This window comes from Callorhinus ursinus, unplaced genomic scaffold (genome assembly GCF_003265705.2).
Source record: "Callorhinus ursinus isolate GAN/ISIS: 27379988/994484 unplaced genomic scaffold, GSC_fseal_2.0 scaffold28, whole genome shotgun sequence".
NCBI lineage: Eukaryota > Metazoa > Chordata > Mammalia > Carnivora > Otariidae > Callorhinus > Callorhinus ursinus.
The window spans coordinates 21183978-21192625 of record NW_027397090.1 but is presented as its reverse complement, the minus strand read 5'-3'; the positions used below and the strand labels follow the sequence as shown (position 1 = coordinate 21192625).

At 46.2% G+C, this 8648-nt stretch overlaps 1 protein-coding gene across 3 annotated transcripts in view; it reads left to right on the top strand.

The window, feature by feature from the left end:
- Nucleotides 1-8648, top strand: part of CENPP (centromere protein P) — a 229887-nt gene that overhangs the window by 143801 nt on the left and 77438 nt on the right. The gene's annotated exons all lie outside the window — the stretch shown is intronic.

The following is an 8648-nucleotide window of genomic DNA, read 5'->3' as shown; positions in this document are numbered from 1 at the left end:
AAGGCATAAGATGTGCCTGAGACATCCTGAGGGCTGAACTGTACTTACTAACCTGGTTTCATCTGAGCAGAGTTCTGTTTGTCCTGCACCATGTTTTGTTTTGTTTTTTAACTTAAATAAGTGTATATTACAAAAATAAATAAACAACATCATAATGGTATAGCTCGGTTAATGTTCACAAACCGGGCGCTGGTTGGAAGCCCCCCCGGCCCTACCCCCCGAGCTTCCTCAGAGGAGGAAGCTGGCTTCCTGGCTTCAAGCACACATCGCGTTCCCTGCGCTCTGTAAGTGCGGCACATGGCAACTCGCTCTGGGGTCTGGCTTTCTTCTTCAGCAAACAGCGTTGGCTGTTTGACATCCGTCCAGGGTGTTGTGGCTCATTCTCAGTGTTGTGTGACTGTGCCCCGAGTCAGAGTTCACATATATATTCCTGTGTGGGGCGCAGCTGTGAACATTCAGACGTGCTTTCCTCTGTCATGTGTGGCTCCTGTGTATATGTTTTTGTTTGGAATTGCTGTTCTTAGAATTAGGAGGTTTCCAGTACTCTCAACAAGCTAAGCTTTGCCAGTGTTCGGCTCCTGTTTTTACATGGCAACCCCAGCTGGGGCTGAGGGTTAGCTCCTCCTGTCAGTGGGACATGCGCTCCCACCTCCGTCTCTGCCTCCTGGCCTAGAGAGCCAGAGGACCTCCCGGGAGATTGCTTTGCTAAGGGTGTATTACGGCCTCTGCCACCTCTCTCCACTGCGAGCCCCCTGCCCTGGCTTCCTTCTGCACCTTGCTTTGATCTTTGGTCGAAAGCCTGGGGAAAGGAGGCCCAGGAGTAGTGCCAGGGGATGGTTATATATTTGGCTTATTTGCCCTGTTCTGCAGACTCAGGGCCCGGACCCCTCCCACAGCTCTGCAGAGAAGGCCCGCGTGCATACGCGCCTCGTGGAAAGATAATGCAGGTTTTCTCCCCATCCTTGCTGTTGTCATTCCAGACACAGCCATATGCCTCCTCTTCCCTAAAGCATCCTCAGGAGAAAATCTTCCAGTTTTGGTTCCTCCAGGCATTCTATGGGTGGGACCCACTTTTTCTCTACACATTGGTTTGTTATCTTTATTGTTTTGTTTTTCCCTCATTAGGCTTTGCTCTAAAAACTGGAGAATTTTTTTTTTTTTAAGATTTTATTTATTTATTTGACACAGAGAGAGACAGCGAGAGAGAGAACACAAGCAGGGGGAGTGGGAGAGGGAGAAGCAGGCTTCCCGCGGAGCAGGGAGCCCGACGCGGGAACCCTTGCATATAATTTCTCAGACTCCTTCCTGACCTCCTAGTGTAGAAATGGGGAGCAGCGATTGGTCCAAACAAAGGAGAACTGGAAAGGCCCTTGGGAATCATCTCCTACAAATTAGGAATGAAGTAGGTGGGGAGGAGGGTGTCTGTGGCCTCAAGAGACGCCTTTCAAAGCTCAGGAATCACCAGGAGGCTGAGTTGTGTGATGTCTTTCCAGCGGCTTCTGGCGCTTCTGTGCCTTCTGTGCCCCTGCCTTCTGAGTGCATTGGAGTGGATTGTATAGCATGTCTCGCGGTCGCTACAAGGAATTGTGTGGTCAATTGCTCATTCCACAAAACGGTGTAAGTGCTGTGAGGAAAAGCAAGAAAGAGCTGTGGGAGAAGCCCTGAGGGGTGTGAGGGGGCTGGCCTTGCAAGTATGATTTTAGGAAAGTTCTGGGCCATCAAACCTGAGGATGTAAACTGTATGCTCTTCCTGTATCACCTGGAGGTTGCATAGGGGTTACGCTCAGGATGGACAGGGTTCTGTGGTTTAGGGTTAATTACTTACACTGCAGGTTATGACGTGTGCACAATATTCAGCCTGCAGATGTGTTTTGTTTGGAGCATATGGTCTTTTTAAAAAACAGGAAATTTTATGTCAAAGTCCAAATTTATAGCATATCTTAAAAAACCAATCTGACAAAGCTGGCCCTGACGTCCTGTGCAGTTCCAGCCATTGGCTGACCTGGTGGCAGCAGCCTCCTTCCTGCAGGTTCCTGGTCCCTGGTTCCCGGCTGCTCTCCCTCCCCTACCCCCTGTGCCCTCAGGCCCTTGGAGGGTTTGCTCTGAAAATGAGTTAATGACATGAATTGTCATTTAAAATGAACTGAGTTGAATTTATGGATATTGAAGGACTTATTGCAATAAGTTTATAATATTGTGTGGGTGTCAGATCTTTTAAACAATGTCTGAAAAGTCAGTTTGCTTTGAGGAAGGGGCACGAGTAATAGTTTTCCTTCGAATAAACTTTCTAGCTCTTTCCATTGAGAAGACCTGAATGCTCATGCATCTGACTTCCACATGTGTGTTTCTAAGGACCATTTCCCACTGGAAGGACCAAGTCTCCTGGGGGAAATGACGAGTAACAGGTTGGGGCCAGGGAAGGCATAAGATGTGCCTGAAACATCTCATACCAGCCAGCATCAGAGTGCACAGAGTTTACTGCGGACATGTGGACGGAGTGTGGAAGCCAGCATGAAGGGACAGTGTGAGCACCCTACAGAGCACAAGGGTAGCCATGGATTATTGCATGTCAGATGCAAATGTTATTACAAAACAGGGAAAAGAGAGTCAGTGGGACAGCGCTTTTCCTATAGAAGAATGCCGGCTGATCAGGACAGAAGGAGCCAGAACCAGACAGTCACCTGCTGGGACCCCTCCAGTGTGCTAACTGATTTAGGCAAAGATAGTCAATGGAAGCGCAGACCACTATGTGGAGGGTCACTGGATGGCAATATTCACACAGACCCAAAGTCTTACCTTACAGACTGTTTCTAATTACCAGGGAAAGATGGTACCACCTCAACCAAATGTCTCAGAATCACTAGTAATGGGCCTGCCCAACATCACCTGTGTGGTACTCCTGTCAGACATGTTTTATCTGCGTCCAATCAGACAAATGTAAACAGGGGGCATTTTACAAGAGAGCTGGCTGGGACCCTTCAGAGCAGCGAAGGGCTGAGACTACCCTGGGCAGGGGTGACCATCGTAGGTCACTCCCAGGAGACTGGAGGGTCTGTGTGTTAAACTCTGCATCACACACACAGCCCCTGAGGGCATGGTTGGACAGTGGGGAGCTCAGCATGGGCGGTGGTGACACAGTCCTGGGTTTGCTGATGTGAGTGATTGGGATCGTGGCCCCGTGGTCACATCAGGAGCTATCCGTGTTCTCAGAGTTTCCTCCTCTGGTTCTGGGTGACAGTCTTAAGACATCTGCAGCTTGCATTCGGATGGTCCAGCCTGTCCCTTGCAATTTCTTATGTGTGTATAGACGTGGACTTGGGAGGAGGAAAGAGGTAAAATGAACAGACAAAACAGTGTAAATTGGTGAATGCAGGTGAAGAGTATAGAGGTGGTCATTGTATCGTTCTTTCAACTTGTCTTTGGCCTTAAAAATATTGCTAAATAACTGTGGAGGGGAAAAGGCAGTTTGCCTTAATTTTAACTGATTTATCCTTACCTCTGGTGAAATATTTACATGTAAAATTTTAAGTTAAGTAGGCTGTTCCCCTACGCAGGTTTTCCTAACCAGGGTGCGTGAATCCCCAGAGGATTGAGAGGCTTTATGAGCCTCTGGTTACATGTGAAGTCTTAGTAGATGTGTTTGTCTTCATGGAGGGCTTATCACAGCTCCACTCATACCTCACAGGGGTCCGTCCTTCACATAGTTAAGAACTACTGCCCTAGAATTAGCATTTCAGACAGTATAAATTTGGTAATTTTGAATGTAATTCTCAACGTATGTCAAACAAATCAACCTTTAGCAGATTCTTGTAAAAAGTTTTGCTTCTATCAATTGATAGTTTAATGTAAGTTTATTTGACCACAGAGACTCTGTTACTTAGAAACACACCATGACATTTCAATAGCATGATGCATTCCTTTTCTGTTCCAAACTAAGACGTGTTTAGTGCAATCACATGTTATTTTTAATGCAATCTGCTTTCCCTTGTGTGGATTCACATTCTTCACATTTTGTGTAAAGGAAAAAATATGCTCGACTCTAAGTTTTGATTGTATCCACTTTCATGTAGAAAGAAATGTAACTTCAAAGAAGAAATAGTCGTGCCTTTAATTTTCAGTTGTGTGATCACTGAGGCCTATTTACAGAGTTAGAAGCATTTGCTTCTTTGCAAATAACAGTGTGTGACAGACCAAATTCCAGCATGGCTCACGGTCTCGACCGTTCCTGTTTGGCACGTCAGGGCAGAGACATGTGAGTAATATGTTAGAGACATGTGAGTAACATGCTGAAGCATTCAGGCGCACAGGCTCCGACGTGTGCTAACACATGACTGCCCTGTTGACGGTGGCCTTCAGGGACAGCCACGAAATGCTTGAGCTCCCCCGGGGGACCATGTGGCCTGCCGTGCCCGGCTGCAGGACGGGCGGGCCAAGGCTTGCTCGCAGATGGACTGTATCCCTGCAGACCCCCTGCTGGGGTATCTGAGATAGAATCTTACCTGCAGGACACTTTTCTTGATCACATACTCTTCTAGTTTGGCTGGCTGTTTTAAATACTTTTTCCTCCATTTTAGGTGTTATAAGTAATCACAGTGAATCACATTTATAAGTAAGACTTACTCTTCTTTCTTAAAATAAGCAGGATTTTTTTCAAATCAGCTTCTAAATTACTCCTGTCTGTGATGAAGAGTAGTTTGGACTCTGTTGCATCCCAGACTCACTGTGTGTTTATGGAGACCCTGGCTGTGTGTGCCTGCTTTCACTCTTCTCTGTGCGGAGGGTGTGAACAAGGGCTCCAGGTTTGGGAGAGCCATGGACGTGCTATAGCGTCCTGCTGACCCCTGGCCTGTGCAATACGCCCACTCCTTTCCCCACTATATTTCACAATCTAAGGAATTAATTACCTTGAATAATTAATATCTACCATATTAAGAGTCCAGGCAGCCTTGAGCAAGTCACCAAACCTCCCTGCCTGCAGGTTTCCTGACACCTATCAGTGAAGGAATGGATGCTCACCTGATCCTTTGTCCACCCTGTGCCGAGCACAGTCATGGGTGGCTCCTCATTTGACCTTCCCAGCAGCCCAGGGAGGTAGATGGTGTTCCCCCCAATTTTATGGGTGAGGACACTGGAAATCAGAGTCTAACATGACTAGGTCCACAGCTAATAAGGACTCCAGGTCAGAACCATGATACTTGTTCTTGATTTTTAACTATGAGACGGACCTCATGTTTGAATAGGCTTCTGGATTTGCAGACCCTGGAGTCCTCTTGTATAGGTTAGAGCTGTCCAGAAACTTCTATTTCCATGTGTGTGTTTTTTTGTTTTGTTTCATTTTAGGGAGTCGGGAGGAGAGGGGCAGAGGGAGAGGAGAGAGAGAATCTTAAGCAGGCTGCATGCCCAGCACAGAGCCAGCCCCATGCGCTGTTCCGTCTCACGACCCTGAGATCATGACCTGAGCCAAAATCAGGAGTTGGGCGCTTAACCCACTGTGCCACCCAGGCGCCCCTCATGCACACTTTTAGTGTTTTTGAATTTTAAGTTGACTGAGGATCTGAATTTACATTCAACTGTGGACAGAAGAATAGTTCAGTCATCTTCAGTCTGTAAATATATCTCCTACGAGGAAACTTTCTGTTTTCTAAATAAGGGAAGGAGGCAGAATAGATGTCAGAGAGGGTTTTAACCGCCCTTTGAGGTTTCACTGAAACAGCAGAATTTGAGCAGTTCCTTCTTTTATGTCAGCATCCATGAACCTAGTAATTCATGGTATATTTAAATGATGGCTTTTGAGAACATAGTCGATGTTGTTATTATGCAGAACAATCAGTTGGTTACGGAGTATTACCAGTTGTCAAAGCACGGCTTAGTTGTTTATAACATACTCTGTGTTTTCTGATATCCATGTCAGGAAATATTAATAAGATAAATTATCCCTTATTAATTTTAGGGCCCTGTATAAATCTTTTTCAGTTCTATGTCTCACTTTTCCTTTAAAAGTCCTCAGAGTTTGCAGATTCCTTTCTGTTTTGTTTAGGAGCAGTGTTGATACCAGCGCTGGAGGGCTCATGAGCTGATCAGTTCAGACCTGGGTTCAGCAGTCAGTTTAGCACCAATTTGGTGCTCAGAATGGAGGGATCCAAGAAACAACTTGTCTCTGTTCTTCTAGTTTTACAGCCTTTTTGGAGAACCATGATATAACCCCTGTCCGTCTACTACGCAGCACCACATGTGCAATAAATAATCAGTGCACACCTAACTCATGATACGAGATTCGTCAGCAGGGTGGTGGCACCTGTCCCGAGTGCCAGGTGAGAGGGGGCCAGGCTTCTAGGCGTATCTTGTCTTGTACCCCAGAAGCTCCACATGGTCAGATGGAAACTGGCAGGGGGCTTGGCCCCTTCACTCCCTTGACATCAGGAGCCAGCGCCCATTAGGGTTCAGCTCCCCTGCCCATCTCCTCTCAGATTCCCTGTGGATTCCGTTTTTCCCAGTTCTACTATTGTCCTGCCTGAACTCTGTGGCAACCCCCAAATTCAGCATGTTCTTTCCCAAATTGTCCCTTTCTGTCAGCCTCTCTGCATCGTCCCTGAGGCATGAGCTGTTCTCTCTGGCTCCCTTCTCTTGTGTCTCTTGGCTGGCAGCCAGCTGCCCCAGCATATTTCTGTACAAGTCTCTGTCACACCCGTTCCTGTTTCTGCTCTAACTCCTGTCACCTGTGCTGGTCGATCAGCCCCGCCGTGCTGGCTCCCATCCCTTCCCGACACCATTGCTCTCTTGACCTTCCTCCCTCAGAGCTCACAGTGCCCTCGCTTCTCCTCATGCTAGGTCTGGTCTCCTGAGCCCTCCTCACCTCTGCTCATCCCCTCCACTCTGCTGACTCAGATCCTATGTCAGGGTCCCTCAAGTCTGATGCTCTTCCCTCCTCTGAATTCAGTGCCAATTACCTCCCATATTATACCACAGACTTTCTTTGTTACCCTGAATTTGTCAATTCAGGGAAACCATTTTTGCCTACAGCACACAATACTACACTTTTGAGCCACCAGTAAAAATTGGGGGGTTTATCCTTTAGCTAATCATCTGTGGCTTAAATTTTCACATACTTACCAAATCTAAAGTTATCTTAAAACAAGTGTTAAGATTTATTAGCACTTCCCAATGAATTTTTTTAAAGAATATTTATTTATTTGAGAGAGCGAGAGAGCACGTGCGAGCATGCAAGCGTGGGGAGGGGCAGAGTCAGATGGAGAGAATGTCCAGCAGACTACCTGCTGGTGTGGAGCCCGCGACAGGGCTCGATCCCATGACCCCGAGATCATGACCTGAGCTGAAATCAAGAGTCAGATGCCTAACCGACAGCCACCCAGGCGCCCCCCACAATGAATTTAAAGGTTTATACTACATACTATTGAATGGTTATTGGAATAATCACATTCTCATGTGTGAGTGGGCTAATCACGCTGACCTCACTGCTCTTAGTAGTGTCCATGCGTACGCGCAGAGGCAGATTTCAACTAGCGCTGCGGGTAGTTTTTGTCTTTTTTTTTTTTAAGATTTTATTTATTTATTTGACAGAGACAGAGACAGCAAGAACAGGAACACAGCAGGGGAGTGGGAGAGGGACAAGCAGGCTTCCCCCTGAGCAGGGAGCCCGACGCGGGGCTCGATCCCAGGACCTCGGGACCATGACCTGAGCCGAAGGCAGACGTCCAACGACTGAGCCGCCCAGGCGCCCTGTTATGTTTTTATTTTTTTAATTGAAGTATAATTAACATACGACATTAGCTTCCAGTGTACAGTATATTGATTCAACATTCTGCACATTATTCACTGCTCATCACGATAAACGTACTCTTGAGCCCCTTCACCTGTCTCACCCTCCATCTCACTCACCTCCCCTCTGGCAACCAGTTTGTTCTCTGTATTTAAGAGGCTGGTTTTTTGTTTGTCTCTTTTTTCTTTCATTGTTTCTTAAATTCTACATATGAATGAAGTCATTTGGTATTTGTCTTAGTCTGGCTTATTTCACCCTTAGGTCTGTCTATGTCGTTGCAAATGGCAGGATTTCATTCTTGCTATGGCTGAGTAACATTCCATTGTATGTATACTCCACATCTTCTTTCCCCACTCATCTATTGGACACGTAGGCTGCATATCGTGGCTATTGTAAATAACGCTGCAATCAAGATAGGGGTGCGTATACCTTTTCAAATTAGTGTCTTCATTTTCTTTGGGTAAATACCCAACAGTGAAATTAGTGGATCATATGGTAGTTCTATTTTTAATTTTTTTAGGTACCTCCAGACTGTTTTCCAGAGTGGCTGCACCAGTTCACATTCCCACCAACAGTGCACAAGGGTTCCTTTTTCTCCATATCCTCATTAACACTTGTTACCTCTTGTCTTCTTGATTTTAGCCATTCTGACAGGTGTGAGGTGGTATCTCATTGGGGTTTTGATTTGCATTTCCCTGATGACTAGTAATGTTGAGCATCTTTTCACGTGTCTGTTGGCTATCTGTATGTCTTCCTTAGAAAAATGTCCATTACGATTGGATTACTTGTTTTTGGGGTGTTGGGTTGTGTAAGTTCTTTATATATTTTAGGTATCAATCCCTTATCAGATACATAATTTGCAAATATCTTC